Genomic DNA, 21,312 nt, shown 5'->3' with positions numbered 1-21,312 from the left:
CTTCTCCTCTAAATTCTTCCTCTTAACCTTAGTCCAGTCTTTGCTTGATAATAACATTTGACAATAGAAGGGAAAGGAAATACCGTCCCACTCATTTCTCTAATCAGCACAGTGAGTGCTTTCTCCATGTGCTGATCTCAGTGTCTCAGCCCGGAGACCCAGGTAAAGTGCCCACTGCTATTCCAGTGATGAGCATCACTTGCCTGTACACTTCAGGACTTCTAACATGGTAAAAATCCTCCGTGTAATTAGGTGGTAAAACTGCATTTATGGTCTATCCTAATGCTCCAGCACAAGTTCCTGAATTACAGACCCTATCTGTGCTCCGCTACTCCCCATAAAAGACAGCATGTGATATGATTTGGCTGTGTCCCCACCTAAATCTTATCTTGAATTGTAGCTCCCATAATGCCTGCATATTGTGAGAGGGACCCAGTGGGAGATAATTGAATCACAGCGGCAGTTTCCCCCATACTGTTCTCATGGTAGTGAATAAGTCTCATGAGATATGATGGTTTTATAAGGGGAAAACCCTTTTGCTTGGCTCTCATTCTCTCTTTTCTGCCGCCATGTAAAACATGCCTTTCACCTTCTACCATGATTATGAGGCCTCCCCAGCCACATGGAGCTGTGAGTCCATTAAATCTCTTTTTCTTTGTAAATTACCCCGTTTCAGATATGTCTTTATCAGCAGCGTGAAAACGGACTAATAGAGCTTACTTCTGGAAACACACTTAACACAGCCACAGCAATGAGAGAGAAGTGTTCAAATGAACACATACATTTGAAAGACCAGATGCAAAGCAGAATCATCACAGCAGACCTTGAACGCCCTTCCCCAGGATGGATTCCCTAAGCCTCCTGATGCTCTTGTGAAGGAGGAAGATCAAGTCAGGTTCTGAGCAGTGACCAAAACCAAATCCCACCATACTTCCAAGATCCAAGTTATCAAATGAAAGCAGCCAGGGTCACCAAGCATGGCAGTGTGATATGCCGGATCTATTTATCCTGTCCTCTTTGGAATAGGGTGGGATTCCAGGGCAAGGAAATTCCAGAAGGCTCTATATGAGAATCCAAGCCTTTGATACAAATCTGTCACTCCTTGCTTCCCAATGCAAATCTCTCATTAGTCCGTCCAAATAACTTTCAAAACCACACAGCTTCCTCTGTGTCTTGCCATAAGAAAATCTGTGAACTGGTACTGGAATAAGCAGTGTACTGAGTACCTTCTCTCTCTATCATTTGGAGAGAAGGAGGCTTGAGCTCATCAATGGCTCAGTTCCAGGTGTCCCTGAATAGGAAAGGGAGGATCAAAGGGCCAAAAATATTCATTTATGAGGGAAAAGTAGAAGAATTAAATGTGTAGAATATGCCAAATGATGCCTGAAGGGGGATAAGCATACATATAAGCATTTAAGGGTATAATTAAACACCACAAGAAGGGACTTTTTTTTTTTCAGACGCAGTCTTATTCTGCTGCCAGGCTGGAGTGCAGTGGCACGATCTTGGCTCACTGCAACCTCCACCTCCTGGGTTCAAGCAATTCTGTTGCCTCAGCCTCCTGAGTAGCTGGGACTACAGGTGCATGCCACCACACCTGGCTAATTTTTGTACTTTTAGTAGAGATGGGGTTTCAACATGTTGGCCAGGATGGTCTCGATCTCTTGACCTTGTGATCCACCTGCCTCAGTCTCCCAGAGTACTGGGATTACAGGTGTGAGCCACCGTTCCTGGCCGGCTTTTTGTTTTAAAGGTGGTTCAACTGGCTTAACTGGGAGAGACTGAAGGAAAGCAAAGGAAAATCTGAACCAGGTGTTAGGAAAATTCTGCCCTCGACAAGGGCTGCTATACAGAGGGAACAGGCAACAACACAAACTCTAGATGGAAACGTCTATGCTCTAGAATGTGTGTCATGTCTCATTTCCAATCCATTTCTCAGATGCATTTGTTTGGACTTAGAAATATATGCAGTCCCGCGTGTCTATATTTTCTACGTACGTTGTTGCCTTTCATGTCTTTGTTCTCTATGTACTTTTTGGCATGTACTCTCCACGGCACAATCTGTAAATGCCCTGGTCTTGCGGTCCTATAGGGCAGCAGGTATGCATCATTTAACAGATCAAACAATCTTAGTAATGGTGATTTTAGGAATAAAATGCCAAACAAAGAATCCCTCCATTTTAGTGACTTCAGTGCCTCAAATAGATTTGAAGTTCTGGAACAGGCCTAAGTGCTTCTCAGTCTTCTCCAAGTACTCTGGAGGGAAGAGGGATCAAGTCAGCTGAATATAGTCAGAAAATATATGTTGACAGTTTTCTCCGGAGATGCACTATATGGCAAGTCCTTCTGGAATTTCTAGATGGAAAGAAATATGTATGGTGAGAACAGCTTTTCTGAGAGTCTTTCGACACATTTATTCCCAGATGGGTTCAGTGCAAAAGTGAAAATCATTTTTTTAAGGAGTGAAGAAATTTCAACAAAGGTTTGGTTTGAATTTAAACTAGAGAGCTAGGCCTCTCCATCATACGAGTGGTTTATGAGGGGCTCTAAGCTTCATTTACAGCTCTTACTAGGCTCATGTTCTACCAGAGAAGGGGCCCTGACCTGGTGGTCTGTAGAGTTTATATCCTTCCCTTATCATTTAAATATCTAGATGACCTTGGATAAATCAACTTTCTACTCTGGATCAGCTTCCTGACATATAAAAGAGGGAATTGGACTAAACTGGTGGGTTTTTTTTTTTTAAACCTTTTTTTTAGGCAGCAGAGGCCCTTTTTAAATATAATATTACATAAAAATCCAATAATAGAAGATAAAAATGCAACCTTTCTGATTAAGGCAAATGGAATACCCAGAGCTTTGACCCCCACCCCCATACCCCCCACTGTAGATCCTAACCCTCAGTCCCCTCTCAGGAACCCCTGGGGCACCTCCAGGGGACAGTATCCCTCTCCAAAAAGAATATTTTGGAAGCCACTGGATTCCATGCTCCCTCAGAACTTTTTCAACTCTAGTTCCTTATGAGTTTAAATGACAGCAAGCAAAGAAACAAGCCAGGCAGGAGTGACACAGCTGATCATAAGGCAACAAATTAAAATGACTGCAAAGTTGGTGGTTCAAAATCTCCTTGAAGATTCAAAATCTAAGAAAAACAAACCCAGAAGAGCACTGTGTGAGCGTGAACAGAAACAAGGAAGTCAGCATCCTCAGTCTCTCTCTCTCTCTCCCCCCTTCCCTTCCCATCCCCTGCTTCCCCTTCTCTCTTCCTCCTTCCTCCTTTCTCCCTCCTTCTCCCCTCAGCCCAGTGAGACTCCAAAGGCCTGAAGTCATGTCTCATGAGAAATAACCAAACGAAATATACATTCAGGAACTGGAGCCAGGTAAGCCAAGGACTTAGAGAGTAGAGACACGGGGAGGCTTTAAACCAAGCACAGAGGATGAACCAGGAGGGAGTTCAGCTGCCCTCTGGATTTCTGGTGCCTGCAGCCTCAGGTGTGAATGTGCTGGGAAGAGGAGGATGCCCAGGGGAACCCCGAGCAGAGAAGTCTGAAGGCTTCTCCTCAAGGCCCCACCCCATCAATTTAGGCTGGCTTCACAGGAAGAGACTGCTCATTAATCAGTCACTCAGCCTGAAGATGATTCTCCTACACACATTTGTTGGGCATGTCCAACCCCTCAGAAGACAATTTGGTAGCATCTATCAAAGTCCAAAATATGCAAACCATATGACACAGCCATTCTACTTCAAGTGGACTGTCTTACAGGTAGACTGGCATATGTGCACAAAAATATCTCCACAACAACTTTCATTGCAGCATGTTTGCAATCACAAAAGACTGGAAACTGCCTAAGTATTGATTGACTGAGATGAGATCAATATATTTAGGTTTGCTCATACAATGAAATACTCTGTAGCCATTAAAAAGAATGAGTCAACTTTATACTGATGACAAGGAAAGAGCTGTAATATCAAATGTTAAGGAAAAAAAGCCAAGTGTACATATTGTGTACAATGTGGTATTTTGTGTCCTATGTAAAAAAAGATATGTACACATATATGCGTGCATTTTCAGAGATTATTTGTAAAAGAATATACACAAAATGATAACAATGAATACTTTTAGGGAAAGAACTCGAGGTGGGTGATGGGGAGCTATGTCTGGAAGCAAAAAAGCTTTCTTTAAATGCCCATTCATATACTGATTCAATTTCTTTCTAATATGCATATTGCATTTAAAACAAAACAAAAACAAAAATGTGTGCTAGAACAAATCCTGTCAAACTGATTTAGCATTCAACAAACCATTGTATACTTTAAGAGTCCAAAAGTCAACCAACTGTTCATCGGAAACTAGAATCAAATTGTGAAACTGGCTGGATCATTAAAACCTTTACTGAAAACCAGTTTGACAGTGGTGTGCAATGAAAAGTCCTGGACTCAAGGGCAGGACATCTGGTTTCTGGCGGTGTCCTCATCACCTTGAACAAATTACATATGCTCTCTTGACCTATTTTTTCATCCATAGAATGACTGCATTGGCTGGGTGATCTTGTAGCTTCCTTTCTTCCTGTAAGATGCGCAATGTCTGACATGTTATAAACTTCTAAGATGTGCAGTGTCTGATGTATTAGGCCCTTCTTGCATTGCCATAAAGAAATACCTGAGGCTGGTTAATTCATAAAGAAAAGAGGTTTAATTGACTCATAGTTCTGCAGGCTGCACAAGCATTGTACCAGCATCTGCTCAGCTTCAGGGGAGGTCATTTTACTCATGGCATAAGGCAAGCAGGAGCAAGCACTTCACATAGCAAAAGCAGGAGCAAGAGACACAGGGTAGCAAGGCCACACTTTTAAACAAGGAGATCTGATAAGAACTCACTCACTGTGGTTAGGACAGCACCAAGCTATTAGGGATCCACCCCCTTGACCCAAACATCTCCCACCAGGCCCCCCCTTCAACTCTGAGAATTACATCTCAACATGAGATTTCAAGGAGACATCCAAACTATATCATCTGTTCATAAATTTGAGCTTTGGAATTCTAATTTCAGCCCCACCAACCTATTACTTGTGTGACAGTGGGCAACATATTCAATCTTTCAAACTTAAATTTCCTGGCCAGGCATGGTGTCTCATGCCTGTAATCCCAGCATTTTGGGAGGCCAAGGTAGATGGATCACCTGAGGTCAGGAGTTCAAGACTAGCCTGGCCAACATGGTGAAAAATACAAAAATTAGCTGGGTATGGGGGTACACGCCTGTACTTCCAGCTACTTAGGAGGCTGAGGCAGGAAAATCCCTTGAACCTGGGAGGTGGAAGTTGTAGTGAGATGAGATCACGACATTGCACTCCAGCCTGGGCGACAGAGAGAGACTCCGCCTCAAAAAAATTTGTTCTTATTTGGAAAACACAGATATTTCTGCTTCATTGAGCTTTGGGGAATTGAACAGGAGACAGCTCTAAAGCACTTAGCACAGGGACACTCTCTGTCTGGTATGCTCATCCCAGATATCTTCAACTGAGAGTTCCTAGCTCAAATGTCACCTTCCGTGACCACCTGATGGAAATCGGCCTCCCTGGTTATTCTCTATCACACCACCTTGTTTTCTTCCTTTATTATAAAAGTCACAATTTTTAATTACCTTGAATGTTTGTTTATTTTTCTCACTCCAACCAGAATGTAAGGTCCATGAGGTTAGTGATTTTATTTGTTGTGCTCACCACTCTGTCTCACCCCTAACACAGTGGCAAGCTCACAAAAATTTGTTGAATGAATAAATTTTAAAACTACTGTGTTAGCTACTAGCTGCTGTTGATCCTCTCAATAGCTCCATGCCGGGGAGACTAATGATATCACTCTCCTAGAGTGGTTGTGAGGATTACTAATCCCACTTTATGGAAGCTCAGAGCACTTAAGCAGGATGCCCAAAGTTATCTAGTTCATAAGTGGCAGAGCCAACATAGAAACCCATCCATTTTTTTACCCCAAATTCTGTTCCCTTAAACAGTGGACTATTCTAAGACAGAAATCTCTCGACTGGAGTTCATACTTACAACTCCTGCCTGGTTCCTAATGACATGCCTCAAACGACAATCATGTTCAACCTTTCAATTCTACATTGCCTGAAACAGCACTAATGGGAAATCCTGTAATGAATGGGAAATCTCACTAATCTACGCCATAACACATTTCTCCCCTGCAGTCCCCTCCTGCCAACACTTTAAAGATCTTTGCTGGAGGCAGAAAACCGAAGATATTCTTGAGCCATTCAACAACACTTTGAAACATCCCCATTGAAACTCAGAATTATTCACAATCACCAAAGAGCAAAAGTGGCTAGTTGTCATCTGAATATCACCAAAGTCAAAAGAAGTGGTCACACAGAAAGTCTTATTACATTTGGAGAAGGCAACAGAAGCAACTGAAAAGAAACATTAACATCTTAGAGGCTGATTAATGGCTCACTATGTTGTCATTTTGAGGTTATGTAAAGTTTATGAGCAATGCTTGCCTTAATGCTGTTATTGTTATTGAGCTATTCAGCAATTGTAAAATTCCTGGCTATAAAGCACACAAAAATACAAGTAGCTGTAAATAACTCCTTTGTTTTTAGATAGAAGCTCTACCATTGTTAAGCAGAAAAAATCTTTTAGACACAAAGCTTTGGAGAGAAAGAGAGAGATGTAAACATTGTCTTGGCCAAGGCACCAGTAATAGGTAGCATTGCCCCGAGAAGAGCCAATCACAGAATAAGGAAGCACCTGTTTTTGATTAACCAGTTACACACATGTTCAGAGGTAGATGGCTTTGAATCCTAGGTTGAAACCATTCAGTTAGAAAAAGCTTCCACATTTCTGTTTTGCTCTTTTACAAGGGAATGGGAAAATAATCATGTCTGTATGTGTATATATAGATAGGTTGGTGCACAAGTAACTGCAGTTTTTGCCGTTACTTTCATGGCAAAAACCGCAATTACTTGGGCACCAACCTAATACTTTCATTCTCCAGTGAACAAGAACTATGGCTTTGTCTTTACAAGTCAATTCATTCAAAATCTGTACTTAGGCCAAACGTGGTAGCTCATGCCTGTAATCTCAACACTTTGAGAAGCTGAGGCAGGACGATCACTTGAGCCCAGGCATTCGAGGCTACAGGGAGCCATGATTGCACCACTGCACTCCAGCTAGGTGACAGAGTGAGACCCCATCTCTAAAAAAATAAACTCACACACACACAATAAGAACAGCCAAATCTGTACTTAATTCCATCTCCAAAGAAATCAAACTGGTTTTGATTTTTTTTTTTTTTTTTTCCAGACAGGGTCTGGCTCTGTCATCAAGGCTGGAGTACAATGGCACAATCTCAGCTCACTGCAACTGCCACCTCCTGGGCTCAAGAGATCCTCCCACCGCAGCCTCCTAAGTAGCTGTGACCACAAGCACACATCACCATGCCTGGCTAACTTTTTGTATTTTTGGTAGAGATAGGGCTTTGCCATGTCGCCCAGGCTGGTCTTGAACTCCTGAGCTTAAGCAAGCCACCTGCCTCGGCCTCCCAAAATGTTGGGATTACAGGCATAAGCCACCACACCCAGCTTGGTTTTTACTTCTGTAGATTTTTCGTCCTATAAAAAAAAAACACAGTTCAATAGGATGTTATTTTGTACACATATAAATATGGTCACCAGTAGGAGCCATACATACAAATTATACAGATTCAAGCCACAAAATACACTGGCATCTCAATTAAATGGGTCTTTCAAGGACAGAGATCTTTCGTAACTAAAGAAAATGTCAAACAGCAACTAGTAGCTAAAATATACTATGATAGTGTTTTTCAAAATGTGGTCTGTGAACCACTTTTCTCACAAATGTCTGGAAAACATCTGAAAGCACAAATTTCCAAGCCACGCCCTAGTCCTAGAATTCCATGAAAGGCATCCATTACTACTACGGTACAAAAACAGGAACAAACAAAAACCCCTTCCCAGAGGGTGAATCTTTTACCCTCTAAGGTTTGAGAACTATGGGATTGTAAAAATGAGGATACCTGTTCAGGCCAAGGGAACTAGGCTTTTCACATCACACAATGTAAAGCAGGTTGTAGACGAAACCAAAGAAGGGGATTATTTCTACTTTGGTGAAAGCAAAAAGAGAAAATTACATGGAGAATTATCAAAACTATAGCTTAAAGACATCTCATTCCACCTTTTGTTTCTCTTTCTTCAATAACACAGAGGGAGATTTTTTCAAAAGAGCAGAAAGCCTCACACCTTATGCTATAGGAAATACATGGTCATTTCATGTACATAAAAACTAGTAAACAGTACAAAAAAAAAAAGCAGAATTGAATACATAGAAAAACAAACAAGTTCTGGACATTGATTTATAAAACAATAATTTATTAATAATCATTTTCAGTTTGAGCCGTATAGGGTCATCCAAGTAGAGTTTTCCTGTGGGCAGCTAAATATCCTGATCTCAAGCTCAAGGAGTAGTCTGGAGTAAACAGCATGAAAGTGACACTAGAAGCCTTGAATATAGAGGATATAGAATGGCAGAAGAATGAGCACAGAACCTTTGGAAACATCAGAAAGAAAAGTCTGCAAGTTCAAATAACGGATAATGAAGATGACTTAGGAAGAAGAGCTGAGAAAGTGACATGATGAAAACCAAAGAAAAAATGTAAATAAAAAGGAATGGTCAACAGTGTAAAATACAAAAGAGAGAACATGTAATATAAATCCAAAACGTCACTGCTGCATTTGACAACTGGGTCACTGGTAATCTCTGTAAGAGATGCTTTCATATACTACTATACTATGAAGCCACATTGCAGAGAATTGAGGAGCAGCAGAGAGATGAAAGAGTCAAGACAGCTGGTGGGAACAATACTTTGAAGATGTTTGGCTGGAAAGGAAGAAGGTGTAGTGTTAGGAGAGGGATTTTTAAGAAAAAATAGAAAGGCACTTATACACCAAGAGAAACAATTAGGGAAGAGGAAAAAAAAAAGATATAGAATGAAATGAGAATCATTTGTGGACAAGCTCTTAGAGAAAAAAGAAGTGTATTAGCCAGCTTGGGCTACTAACAAAAATCCAGAGACGATGTGGTTTAAACAATAGATGTTTATTTCTCACAGTTCTGGAAGATGGCAAGTCCAAGATCAAGTTGCTGGCAGATTCAGTTCCTGGTGAGGGCTCTCTTTCTGGCTTTCAAATGGCTGGCTTCTTGCTGTATCCTCACATGAAGAAGAAAAAGAGGGCTTTGGCCTCCTCCTGTTCTTAAAAGGATACTAATCACAACTACCCAAAGTGATCTACAGATTCGATGTAATTCTTATCAAAATATCTATGACATTCTTCACAGAAGTAGAAAAAAAAAATCTAAAATTCATACGGAACCACAAAAAAAAAAAAAAACCAAATAGCCAAAGTTATCCTGAGCAAAAGGAACAAAGCTAGAGGCATCACACTACCTGACTTCAAAATACACTACAAATTAGAGTAACCAAAGCAGTACAATGTTGACATAAAGACACATAGACCAATGGAACAGAATAGAAAACTCAGATACAAATCCACATATTTACAGCCGACTGATTTTCAATGCAGGCACCAAAAACATACATTGGAGAAAGAACAGTGTCCTCAATAAATGGTGATGGCAAAACTAAATGTTCATATGCAGAAGAATGAAACTAGATCCTGTATCTTTCATGTATACAAAGGTTAACTCAAAGTGGATTACATACTCAAATGTAAGACCCAAAACTATGAAACTACTAGAACAGAGGAAATTCTTCAGAACATTGTTCTGGACAAAGATTTTTTTGATAAGACCTCAAATGCATAGGCAACAAAAGCAAAAATAAACAGGATTATATCAAGCTAAAAATCTCCTGCACAGCAAAGGAAACAATCAACAGATCGAAAAGACAGCCTACAGAATGGGAGAAAATATTTGCAGACTATCCACTCAACAAGGGATTAAAATCCAGAATATGCAAGAAACACAAACAACTCAACAGCAAAACACACACACACACACACACACAAATAATTTGATTTAAAAATGGGCAAAAGACCTGAATAGACATTTCTCAAGAGAAGACATACAAATGGCCAACAGGTATATGAAAAAATTTTCAACATCACTAATCATCAGGGAAATGCACATCAAAATCATAATAAGATATCATCTCACCCCAGTTAAAATAGTTATTATCAAAAAGAAAAAATAAATTCTGGTAAGAATGCAGAGAAAATTCTTACATTCTGTTGATGGGAATGCAAATTAGTACAGCCATTATGGAAAAATACATGGGGGTTTCTAAAAGTACATCTATCATATTAACCAACTATTCTACTACTGGGTGTATATCCAAAGGAAAGTAAATCTGTATGTAGAAGACATATTTACACTCCCATATTTATATTGCAGCGCTATTCACAATAATGAAGATATGAAATCAACATAACTGTCCATCAACAAATGAATGCATAAAGAAAATGTGGTACGTATACACAATGGAATTCTATTCAGCCACTAAAAAGAAAGAAATCCTGTCGTTTGCAACAACATGGATGGAACTGTACATCATTATGTTAAGTGAAATAAGCCAGCCACAAAAAAACAAATACTACATATGTTCAATCATATGTGGGAGCTAAAAGAGTTAATCTCATAGAATTAGAGAGTAGAGTAGCGGCTACCAGAGACTGGGAAGGGTGGGGGGAAGGAGAATAGGGAAATGTTTGTTAACAGGTACAAAATTACAATTAGACTGGAGAAATAAATTCTAATGTTCTCTAGCATGATGGCATGACTATAGTTCACAATAATTTATTATGTTTCAAATAGCAGAAGAGAAGATTTCAAATGTTTCCAACACCAAAAAATGATAAATACTTGAGGTGGTGAATATCCCAATTACTCTAATTTGATCATTACACATTGTATGCATGTATCAAATTATCTCATGTATACCATAAATATGCACATTTATGTATCAATTAAATTTTTTAATAAAAAATCTTTTAAAAGGACACTAATTTCATCATGGAGGCGCCACCCTCATCATCTCTTCTAAACCTAATCACCTCGCTAAGGTCCCATCTCCAAATACACTGGAGATGCATGCTGAAGCCCTAAACATTAGGGTTTAGGGATTCAACAAATGAATTTTGGAGGAGCACAAACATTAGTCCATAACAAGGAGGATGTGTGATATGAAGCATGAGGGAAGAATTGCCTTTAAACAGGAAAGGCAAATTTTGCTTGTATACTAGATTCAAGGCTACAGGAAAGTCAGGCACAAATAACTGCAGGTTAAGAGGGAAGGAGAGAAATGGGTAAGGTCACAATTAATAATGTCAATGTCCCCTATGAAATAGAAAAAATAAGGTGTCTATTTAGACATAAAGTGGTGGGATTAGAATAGAACTGCTTGAGCAGATTAGAGGACTGAGAATGGCTATCATAGGACATGGAAACAAAAACTTACCTGGGCAAGAGAAAGGACTGATAAGCTGAGTTGAGATCCACTTAAAGTCTGAGATCACAAACTATTAGCAGGACCAAATGACAAGGTTATTCAATTTTCTCCAGCAGTACTTAGTATCCTGGCAATAGAAGTAGAGAAGGTTCTGACAGCAAGCACCTTAAGTAGGATAGAGGTGAAGGTCATAGAATACAAAAAGACTAAATAATTCTAGGAGGCAATGTTAAATAGAAATTGAAATAAATCAAGACTTGGAGCAAAAAATAACTCATAAGCCAAGTTGCACAGTCCTCATAAGTGTTTGATACAAAGTCTTCATAAAACCAACATTTATGATAAGGAGTGGGGAAAGTGGAATAGCTAGGTTGCATAAAATCCAAAGGAAAAGAAATGTTTGCATGGGGATCTAAGAGAAATGGTTTAGTACAACACATAGAAATACAAACCCCTTCCTTGGCCCAGTAATGTGCAGAATATGAAGGAATGGCCTTCCTGGCCTCAAAAGGGCCACTAGGAATCAGGTTCCAAGGAGGAATAAATTTTGGTTAAAGCAAGGAGTGAAGAAAATGTTCTGTAAGAAACCTGGAATATAGGAAAGTTAATTTAAAATACAGTGAGGCTCAGCTGGGGCAGTAGAGGGCTAGGGAGGGAAGAAACAAAATGGGTCAGTGAGGAAGGAGTCCATGACAATGGGCAAGTGGGTGAAAGTTCAAAAGGATGTTCTTGTTCTCAGCCCCCACTCCATTTGATTCTGGCCAACTTTTAAGCCTATGGTGTGCCCCTCCCTATCTGGCTTTAGCCCTACCATTGCCCCTTCATCATGACTGACCTCAGCTTCGTAGCTTAGATGGTAAGGCTTTTTTTCCTGCATGTTCCTGGCTACCCAGTCCAGCCTCGACCCACCAGGGTCCCCTGTTTCCAACAATCTCAGGATCTGAGTCCTGTTCTTTGTCCACCATCCTTCCTTGACTTTTTTTTAATTATTATTACAATCTACGCTCCAAATGTTATCTTGTCCTTGTCCCTGAAATATAATCCTGATCTCTGACCAAATTTCCCTGGAACAAACCACATTCAACTCAACAGAGGCCTGCCTCAGAATGGCTTCCCACAAATGTATCCTTAGGACTGTTGGCACAACCTCACACACATTCAAAGGACCATAAATGATGCCCTTTCCTGTATCCTGTTGAGCTGTAGCTCATTGCCTTACATCCAATACCCTTCAAGGATTTTTTTTTCTCTCCTTTATTCGGCCTTCTAGCACCCATGGGGCAAAGATGTGAATCCCATGCTAACTATGGCATTGAAGGAACCAGAGTAAGTCACTGCAATATAATCAATCAGGTATTGGAGACAAAATGAAACTCAAGAGATGTGGCCAGGACATTGAACTGTGTCAGGAATTGGGTAAGGAAGGTAATAAGTGGGTATAGTCAGATATGTGCCACAGGCTCTAGGAAGGCAGATTTCAAATCCTAAGATACCAACGTGATCACATTGTCTGAGACTCTTGATAGACAAGAATGAGCAAGAGGATTAGGAAACTTCTAAAAAACTAAATTCCAACAAGATAATTACAGATGCATGTCAACACACAAACAAGCAACTTGTGAAAGAAAAATACAAATGGCCACAAACATGAAAAGTGTTAAAAATTATTAGCAAAGAAAAAAATGCAGATTATAACAAGACATGATTTTTTTTTACCTAGACAATTGACTGAACATTTTAAATTGTTGTGTTGAGAAGAATGCCAGGAAATCAGCAATGGTACTCTTAAATACTACTGATGGAAGTGTGCACTGTCATCTCCTTTTTGGAAAGCAAATTAGTGCCAGGCACGGTGGCTCACACCTGTAATCCCAGCACTTTGGGAGGCTGAGTCAGGTGGATCACTTGAGATCAGGAGTTCGAGACCATCCTGGCCAGTATGGTGAAACCCCATCTTTATTTAAAATACAAAAAATAAAAAAAATCAGCCAGGCATGGTGGCATGCACCCGTAGTCCCAGCTACTTGGGAGGCTGAGGCAGGAAAACACTTGAGCCCGGGGGGCAGAGGTTGCAGTGAGCCGAGATCGTGCCATTGCACTCCAGCCTGGGCAACAGAGCAAGACTCCATCAAAGAAAAGAAAAGAAGAAAAGAAAAAAAAGAGGAAGGAAGGAAGGAAGGAAGGAAGGAAGGAAGGAAGGAAGGAAGGAAGGAAGGAAGGAAGGAAGGAAGGAAGGAAGGAAGGAAGGAAGGAGGGAGGGAGGGAGGGAGGGAGCAAGCAAATTAGCAATATCTGTCAAAAGCTTGAAAATAATTTGTAGTCATTAAGAATAATGTTCTAAAAGAAAAAACAACATGAGAAACAATCATAGTATATTTATAGGTGAAAAAAGTTTACAAAATGTCATATGTGGTATGATCCCAAATTGGTAATGACAGTGTATACTTACATAGATCCATGCACACATATACATAAACACATACAATGTTTGTACAGATATGCATAGAAAAATGACTGAAAGACACCAAGCAAAGTGTTAATATTAATTATCTCTGAATCATGGAATTTTGGTAATTTTTTTCTCCTGGATGAGTCTCTCTACTTTCAAATTTTCTACAATGTAAATTGAATACCTTTGCATTCAGAGGAAAAAAATGTTTAAGTTGATATTTTAGTAAAGAAAGAATAAGAAAGACAAGTTTACATCCTGATAGAAAAAAGCAGGGGCAGGGGAGAGAAAAGATACCTCCAGAGGACAATACGGATACGAAGGGAACTTACTAATATACTGAGGCCTTTAAAAATAATTCAAAAGTTGAAGGAAAGAGGACACACCCAGAGATGATTATAAAATGCTGAAACACAGGGTCAGGAGGTGGAAGCCCAAAGTAAGCTCAGGCTTGCACTGAATGGAATGACAACAAAAAGGACCATTTTACTTACGTTTAGTCTAAGAAGAACAAAAATGGTCTAAGTGCTGTTGGGACAAATGGAGTGAAACTAATAACAACTTGTATTTCCCACCCCATGCAAACATGATAATAACAATAAACACAAAATAGTATTCCCTTGGCTTCAACTCTACCCATTCCGCAGAATTTCTAACATATGCGCACACACACACACACACACACACACACACACACACCCTTCACAAAGTTCCTTTCATATGGCTTTAGGAATGAATCCCTAAGGGTAAATAAAGATAATACCAAATCATCCAGGTTTCCTTGCTGTACATTTTTTTCTTTCTTATTCTAACTCCATGTTTAGAATACCAAATCATCCAGGTTTCCTTGCTGTACATTTTTTTCTTTCTTATTCTAACTCCATGTTTAGAATTCTCAAGTTATGGTCAACAACACCCAAGGTGAAAGCTACTACTGTTGCTGAAAGAGCAACCACCACTGTCGAGCTCTCTCCTGACAACACTAATGCCTACTCGCAGTTTGCATTCTCAAAGTCCCACAAAATCTACTGAGAAATAGTCCTTTAGGCATTTACCTGCTTTTGTAATGGCCTCCTCACCCCTGGATGCTGGTGTGATCTCCCGGGGTCTAGATCAGAGGACAGTTGCAGTGACACATATTAGGCTGTGCTCAGAATCGCCGTTCCTTCTGATAACTGGCCGTTCTCCTGGACCAACTTCTTGGCCTCCACTCTCATTTCTTCCTGTTCTTTCTGGTAATTCTATCCCTGAAAAGTCCTCAGACCTTCAAGTCAAACAGCCCTGTCAGACTGGCCCCACGTTACTCTGGGCAAACAGGCTCACCTCTGACTTCTAGGACAACTGCTCTTTGGGCTACAGCCGGGATTCTTGCTATGCTAATGGAGAACAGCAGAAACAATGACATTTCTGCTCCAATTTTGCTTCTAGCTTCTTTGTCAAAAAAGAGCTTCTGTAATTGGTGGGATAAATCTCACTCAGAGGGAATTAAAACCCAAGGTAAGTGAAGAGATCATGAGATGTTACCTAGCTGTTCAGAATCAGTTATGGACCCTGGCTCCGACACATCACAAACTTCTTTTGTGAAAATCTGCAGATAAAATGACCATGATCAATAACCAGTGAGGAACCTCAGAGAACCACAGAAGAGGTGCTAGGGATAGCCAGTCCCATTTCTGACCAGGGAAAAGAAAAAGAATCTAAAAATGAGAAACGGTGAATTTGTTCACCACACAGGCAATCGTCTAGATTTTTTTTTTAATGTAGTAGCTATGCATCTCAATCCACTGACTAAAGAGCACAAGAAATATAACTTCCTTGATTTTCTATAACAACTTAATTTCTCAGTCTGCACCCTTATTTCCAGGCTAATGGAAAACCTTAACCTCAGTCCCTCTGGGGACTGCTCCATGATCCCTGAATCTTCTGCAGAGCCAAGATGTGAGCAACAGGGGAATCAGATCCTCTAGTTTCCTCTGAGACATCCCTTGTCCCTGTCCTTGTGGCTTCTTTGTATCCAAAAATGCTCATCTCTCAAGAGAAAAAAAAAAGCATTGGTCACCAAAAATTACTCCTGCTGCACTAGCTTCATTGCATGTTTTCTAATAGGATTATAATCATGGTATCTCCAGTGTACCAAGATTTCAACAGAATAATTTAAAAGGTTATTTTGATGTTTCTGAAAAAAATGGATAAATGATATCTGGATGCTGGTATAGTCAATATATTTATAACCTAGTGAACCATGATAAAAGATAAGACACAGTCTAGTGCAGTTGCTAAGAGCCCAGATTCTAAAGCCTGACTGTCTAGATTCAAATACCATCTATTTCACTGCTAGATAGCCCCAAGGAAAAGTGCTTAAACTTTCTGCACCTCAGTTTTCTTATATATAAAAGTGGGGATAATGATTTTAACATAGTGACAGGGATTATTAGTGTTCAGTAAATATTTAGTGCTCTATCGGCTCTGGTACATTTAGATGAGGTCATGTGACTCATACAGGCCAATGGAATGTGCGTTGAAGTGATAGGAGCCAGTTCCCATCTTGGTCCTTAAAAACATCCACCAGGTTCTTCCTCCATCTCTCTCTCTCTCTCTCTGTCTCTCCCTCTCACTCACACACACTTTGCAAAGGCAGCCTTGCCAGCCACATGTACAAGATGGAAGCAGCCTAGATTCCCACAGCACCACTTGGAGGACACTGCCACACTGGAAAGCCAACCGACCCTGAAATATGATGTGAATGAGAAATAAATGTTTATTGTGTGAAGCCATTGAGATTCTGAGGTTTATCTACTGAGGTTGGTAGAGCTAATTATTCTGCCCAATAGGATAGTACAGAACTCAATCAATGCCTGCCACATGAAGTACACTCAATAAATGCAAGTAATATTTGGCATCATCTTCATCATCATTATTGGAAAGAACATTTAGGTTTCAGAATATTTGGGATTAAATGCTAATTTGTGTTGATGAAAAGAGTCAAACTCTGTAAAATATTTGCAGAGATTTATTCTGGGCCAAATGTGAGTGACCATGGCCCGTAAACACGACCCCCAGGAGGTCCTGAGAACACGTGCCCAAGGCGATCAGGGTGCAGCTTGGATTTATATACATTTGGGAGACATGAGACTTCAATCAAATACATTTAAAACAAACATTGGTTAGGTCCAGAAAGGCGGGACAACTCAAAGCTGGTGGGGGTATGGGGGCACAGCGGAAGTTCTTTAAAGTTATATTTCAGGTTATAGGTATATTTAAATTTTTTCTGGTTGGCAATTGGTTGAGTTTATCTAAAGACCTGAGCTCAATAGAAAGGAAATGTCTGGGTTGCAATAAGAGGCTGTGGAGACCAAAGTCTTATCATGCGGATGAAGCCTCCAGGCAGCAGGCTTCAGCAAAAATAGATTATAAAGGTTTCTTATCAAACTTAAGGTCTATGTTGATGTTAACGCCAGAGAGGTGTGATGTGGCATGTTCAACCCCCACTTCCCAACATGGCCTGAACCAATCTCTCAGGTTAAATTTTAAGAGCTCCCTGGCCAAGGAGGAGGAAGTTCATTCAGATGGCTGGGGGACCTTAGAATTTTATTTGTGGTTTATACTTGCCACTTGCTAGTGATGAGATGACACTTCATGTCTCAGGATTTAATTTGGTAAATAGAGAAAGCAACACTTTTCTCTCAAGGTTGTGGCAATTGACACAGAGAGATGTGAAGACACTTTGGGAACTGTTACACAAATGATAAATACTTTTACAACATGACTTAGTGTTTCTAATTATTCACTGCCACTCATTCCATGTGAGTTCTGGAGTGTTCCTGCACGAGTATGCACCCTCCTCCCATTGATGCTGGGATGGGTCACGTGATTTGCTTTGGCCAACAGGGGGTGAGGGGACTTGCATATTTGAGCAGAAGCTTACGAACCATTGTGTGTGTATGAATTAGTGAAACAGGAGAGTTCCCTGACCCCCTCGCAGGACATGTGATGGGGTGTGGCTCATATGTTCAGCTGCTGCACACTCAAACCCCTTATGGGAAGGGGAGCACACAGACAGGCAGATGCAGGAGCCAGGGTGAGCACTTTTGGGCTCCGGCCCTATGGTAGCATCTACAGGTGGGTGCCTGCAACTCCTGAAGCCCCAGTGGGAATGTTACAGTCCTCCTTTAGCTCTCCCGATGGCTAAAATGTTAATCAGTTTAGTGCCTTCTTCTACCCAGGCCCTTGTCCAGTGTCCGGAAAGAATCCGGTCACACACAGACTCAAAGGATGGTAAATGCAGGGGTTTTATTGAGTGGTAGAGGTAGCTCTCAGTGGGATGGACTGGGGATCTGGAAAGGGGATGCAGTGGAAACATAATCTTCTCCTGGAGTTTGGCTATCCCACGACCAATCTCCTCTCTGACCGTTTCTAGTCCAACTCCTCTCAACGTTCAGATGCTCCTTCTCTTCTCTCCTTCTCTATTGTGCCCTTCTTCTGCTCTTCTGCTCTTCTGTTCATCTGCTCATCTGCTCACAGCACCTGAGGTTTGGGGTTTAAATGGGTACAGGATAGAGGGGTGTGGTGGGCCAAACATTCGGATGCAAAAACAGGAATGCCTGTTCCCGTTTAGGGCCATGGGTTTCCAGGCTTGAGGGTGGGCCCTTTGCTGGTGAACCACCCTCTTCTACTCAGTATTTCCTTGCCTCCTGTCCATACCATTAGCAACATCTCTTTTTCTCCCTTTAACATGAGGAAAGCATATCCCAGATTGGGACCTCTCCTTGCTGGCCCTGAAATGAAGACAAATGGAGCAGAGTGACAGCAGAACCACAGTCAGCACAAATTGTAAGAAATAAACTCTTGTTGTTGGAAGCCACTAAGATGTGGCAATTGTTTGTTACTGCAGCATAATGTAACTTAACTTTAGCTACGTTACATATTAACCAAATGAAATTGACTAATAGAATAATGTTAATGTAGACATAGGCACTTGGCAATTTGCTCCAGTTTTCCTTCCTCAACATTTTTTTCTAAACAGCTTTTATTAAATATGAAGAGGAAATCGTGCTAAGGTGTGCATATGACAAGCTCTTGAGGTTAATAGCTAATAGTTTGCATAACAGAATCGAGAGCCAAAAAGAGAGAAACAAACTGGAACAATGGTTTCCCAAGATGCCATCTAACTGGGAGAAATATAACGTCTTCCACAGAACTGCAGGATAAGGAAGACAGCAGTTCTCATGAAAATAATGTAAATTTTATTTTATAGTCAACAGAATATAAGGCAAGAGCATGAAGTTGTTGCCCCCCCCAAAAAAATGGACTTCAGGCTATATTCACAGAAATGTGGTACCCCAAATAGTTAGTTTTAAGTATCTTCACAACTGCAGTCACTTTAATTTGTTGAATTCCCTCTTGGTTATAGAACCTAAAGTGAAAATAATCGGATTTGGTTTAACTCCAAAAAAACAATGACTAAGTTGTATAAGGTATGTGTAAATCCTGTAGGAGAGGAAAGTAGGAAAACTTAAGAGAAGAGAGGAGAGGAAAAAGAGGAGGCTACCACCTTAGGAGAGTTTAAATAAATGAATTTAAGCATTTGAAAGCCTGTCTTTTAGAATAAGTATTAGAATTAGTCTGCATGACTTTGAAGTACAAAACAGACATGGCAGGGAAAAGAAAGGGATTTTCAACAAATAGATCCCAAATTGAAAGGGCTGCTTGGGATGTGTTGGAGAGGAGACCCACGTGTGAGTACAAATAACAATTAAGTCTCAATGAGAGCAGAAGTCTCTTCTAAATGTGAAGAATCCAAACCAATTTGCAGAGGGCAAGACTGGATTAGGCCAGTGGAATACCTTGGGGAGGCTATTAATAATTCACAATTTGCAGTTCATCTTGGAAAATGAACTTCACTTACGAAGGAGAAGTGCAAAATTGGTATTATTTAAGATAGTTCTACCCTCACAAAGCGGGGAATCACCTTCACTCCCCCACAGCCAGGACAGCCAATGTGCATTCGATTTAGAAATGGGCTGGTCTGTCACACGGGCACTTTCTTCCTCTTGTCAGCAAAAGAAAGACACATCTTTGGCAAACCTTCTGTTTTAAACCTGGCATTTCCATTTTTCATTTGTCTAAAACAGAGGGAGGGAAAATAGCTATGAGAATACAACTAGTCCCAACTGGTAAAAAGAAAGGCAAGTAGCCAACATAAATATTATAGCATAAGGCTGAAGCAGAGAAGAAATGAGAAGAAAAGATCAGCCCCTCTGAAAAGGTTCTCTCAAAATAAAAGGCCATGCCAAGAAAAGCCACAGGGGCAACACCACAAGCCCAAGGAGAGCTTTAATCAGGAAAACCTGGCCTCAGGCACACGCATGCAGCTTCCTACTCGCCTTTCTGTGTGCCATTTTCTGAAAATTAGGAGACAGGAGGTTTGTTCATGGCCAGATGAAAAAGCAATGCACGCTTTCAATGGCAGCACTGGTAGGAATCATGTTTCTACAGGTTGTTTTCCTCTACCTCCCATATATCTCATGCTATATAATCTCCCAGGGCCATCTCACCTGATCTTACAGTTTCAGTGGTAAGCTATCCACCCCTAAATCTAAACCTGCAGATTGAATCGACCAAAGGAATCAAAGATATTTATATCCTGTTGTTTATTAAGTAACTGTCGCTTGGATTTCCTACTGACACTCCACATTTACAAGGTCCCAAACTCCCACATTTATCCTCCTACTGAGGCAAGATTTTTCCTTGACCCCCTTGCAGAATAGGTGTGCCCTGTTTACTCAGCCCATCATGCCCAGCCCCTCGCAGGAGGGAGCATGCAAGTGAGTGAGTGCAGGAACCTGCTGGCCACTTTGGTGCCAGCAGAAACAAACTCTGTGCAGGCCCCATGGCAGTGCCCAGGTGGGGGTGCCTGTGACCCCAAGGCCTCAGAGAGCGTGTTACAATGTTCTCTTAGCTCAACCATCCATGGACGGCAGTGTGCTATCAGCTCAGTGGCCCCTTTGCCTCATCAAAGTGGGTGGCTACCTCCCGCCAGCAAGAGCAACAAGCCAATGTGACAGCCTTTTTGGGTATCCCAAACTCTTGTCCAGTACCCAAGAAGAATGAGGTCATGCAGATAAATTGGAGGATGGTGAATGTGCAGAATTTTATTGAGTGATAAAGGCAGCTCTCAGCAGAGAGGGGAGCTGGAACGGGGACGGGAAGGGTAGATTGCTCTCCCCTGAAGCCAAGTTGCCTCTCTGTCTGTTCCTCCGAAGTCAAGTTGCCTCTCTCTGATGTCCCCTATCTGCCTAGAGTTTCTCCTCCTCCTGCCTCTATCTCTACTCTAATAGACAGTAGGGTCAGGAGCATGGAAGTAATA

The sequence above is a fragment of the Macaca nemestrina genome, chromosome 6, assembly GCF_043159975.1.
Source record: "Macaca nemestrina isolate mMacNem1 chromosome 6, mMacNem.hap1, whole genome shotgun sequence".
Taxonomy (NCBI): domain Eukaryota; kingdom Metazoa; phylum Chordata; class Mammalia; order Primates; family Cercopithecidae; genus Macaca; species Macaca nemestrina.
Note: the sequence above shows the minus strand (reverse complement) of the source record.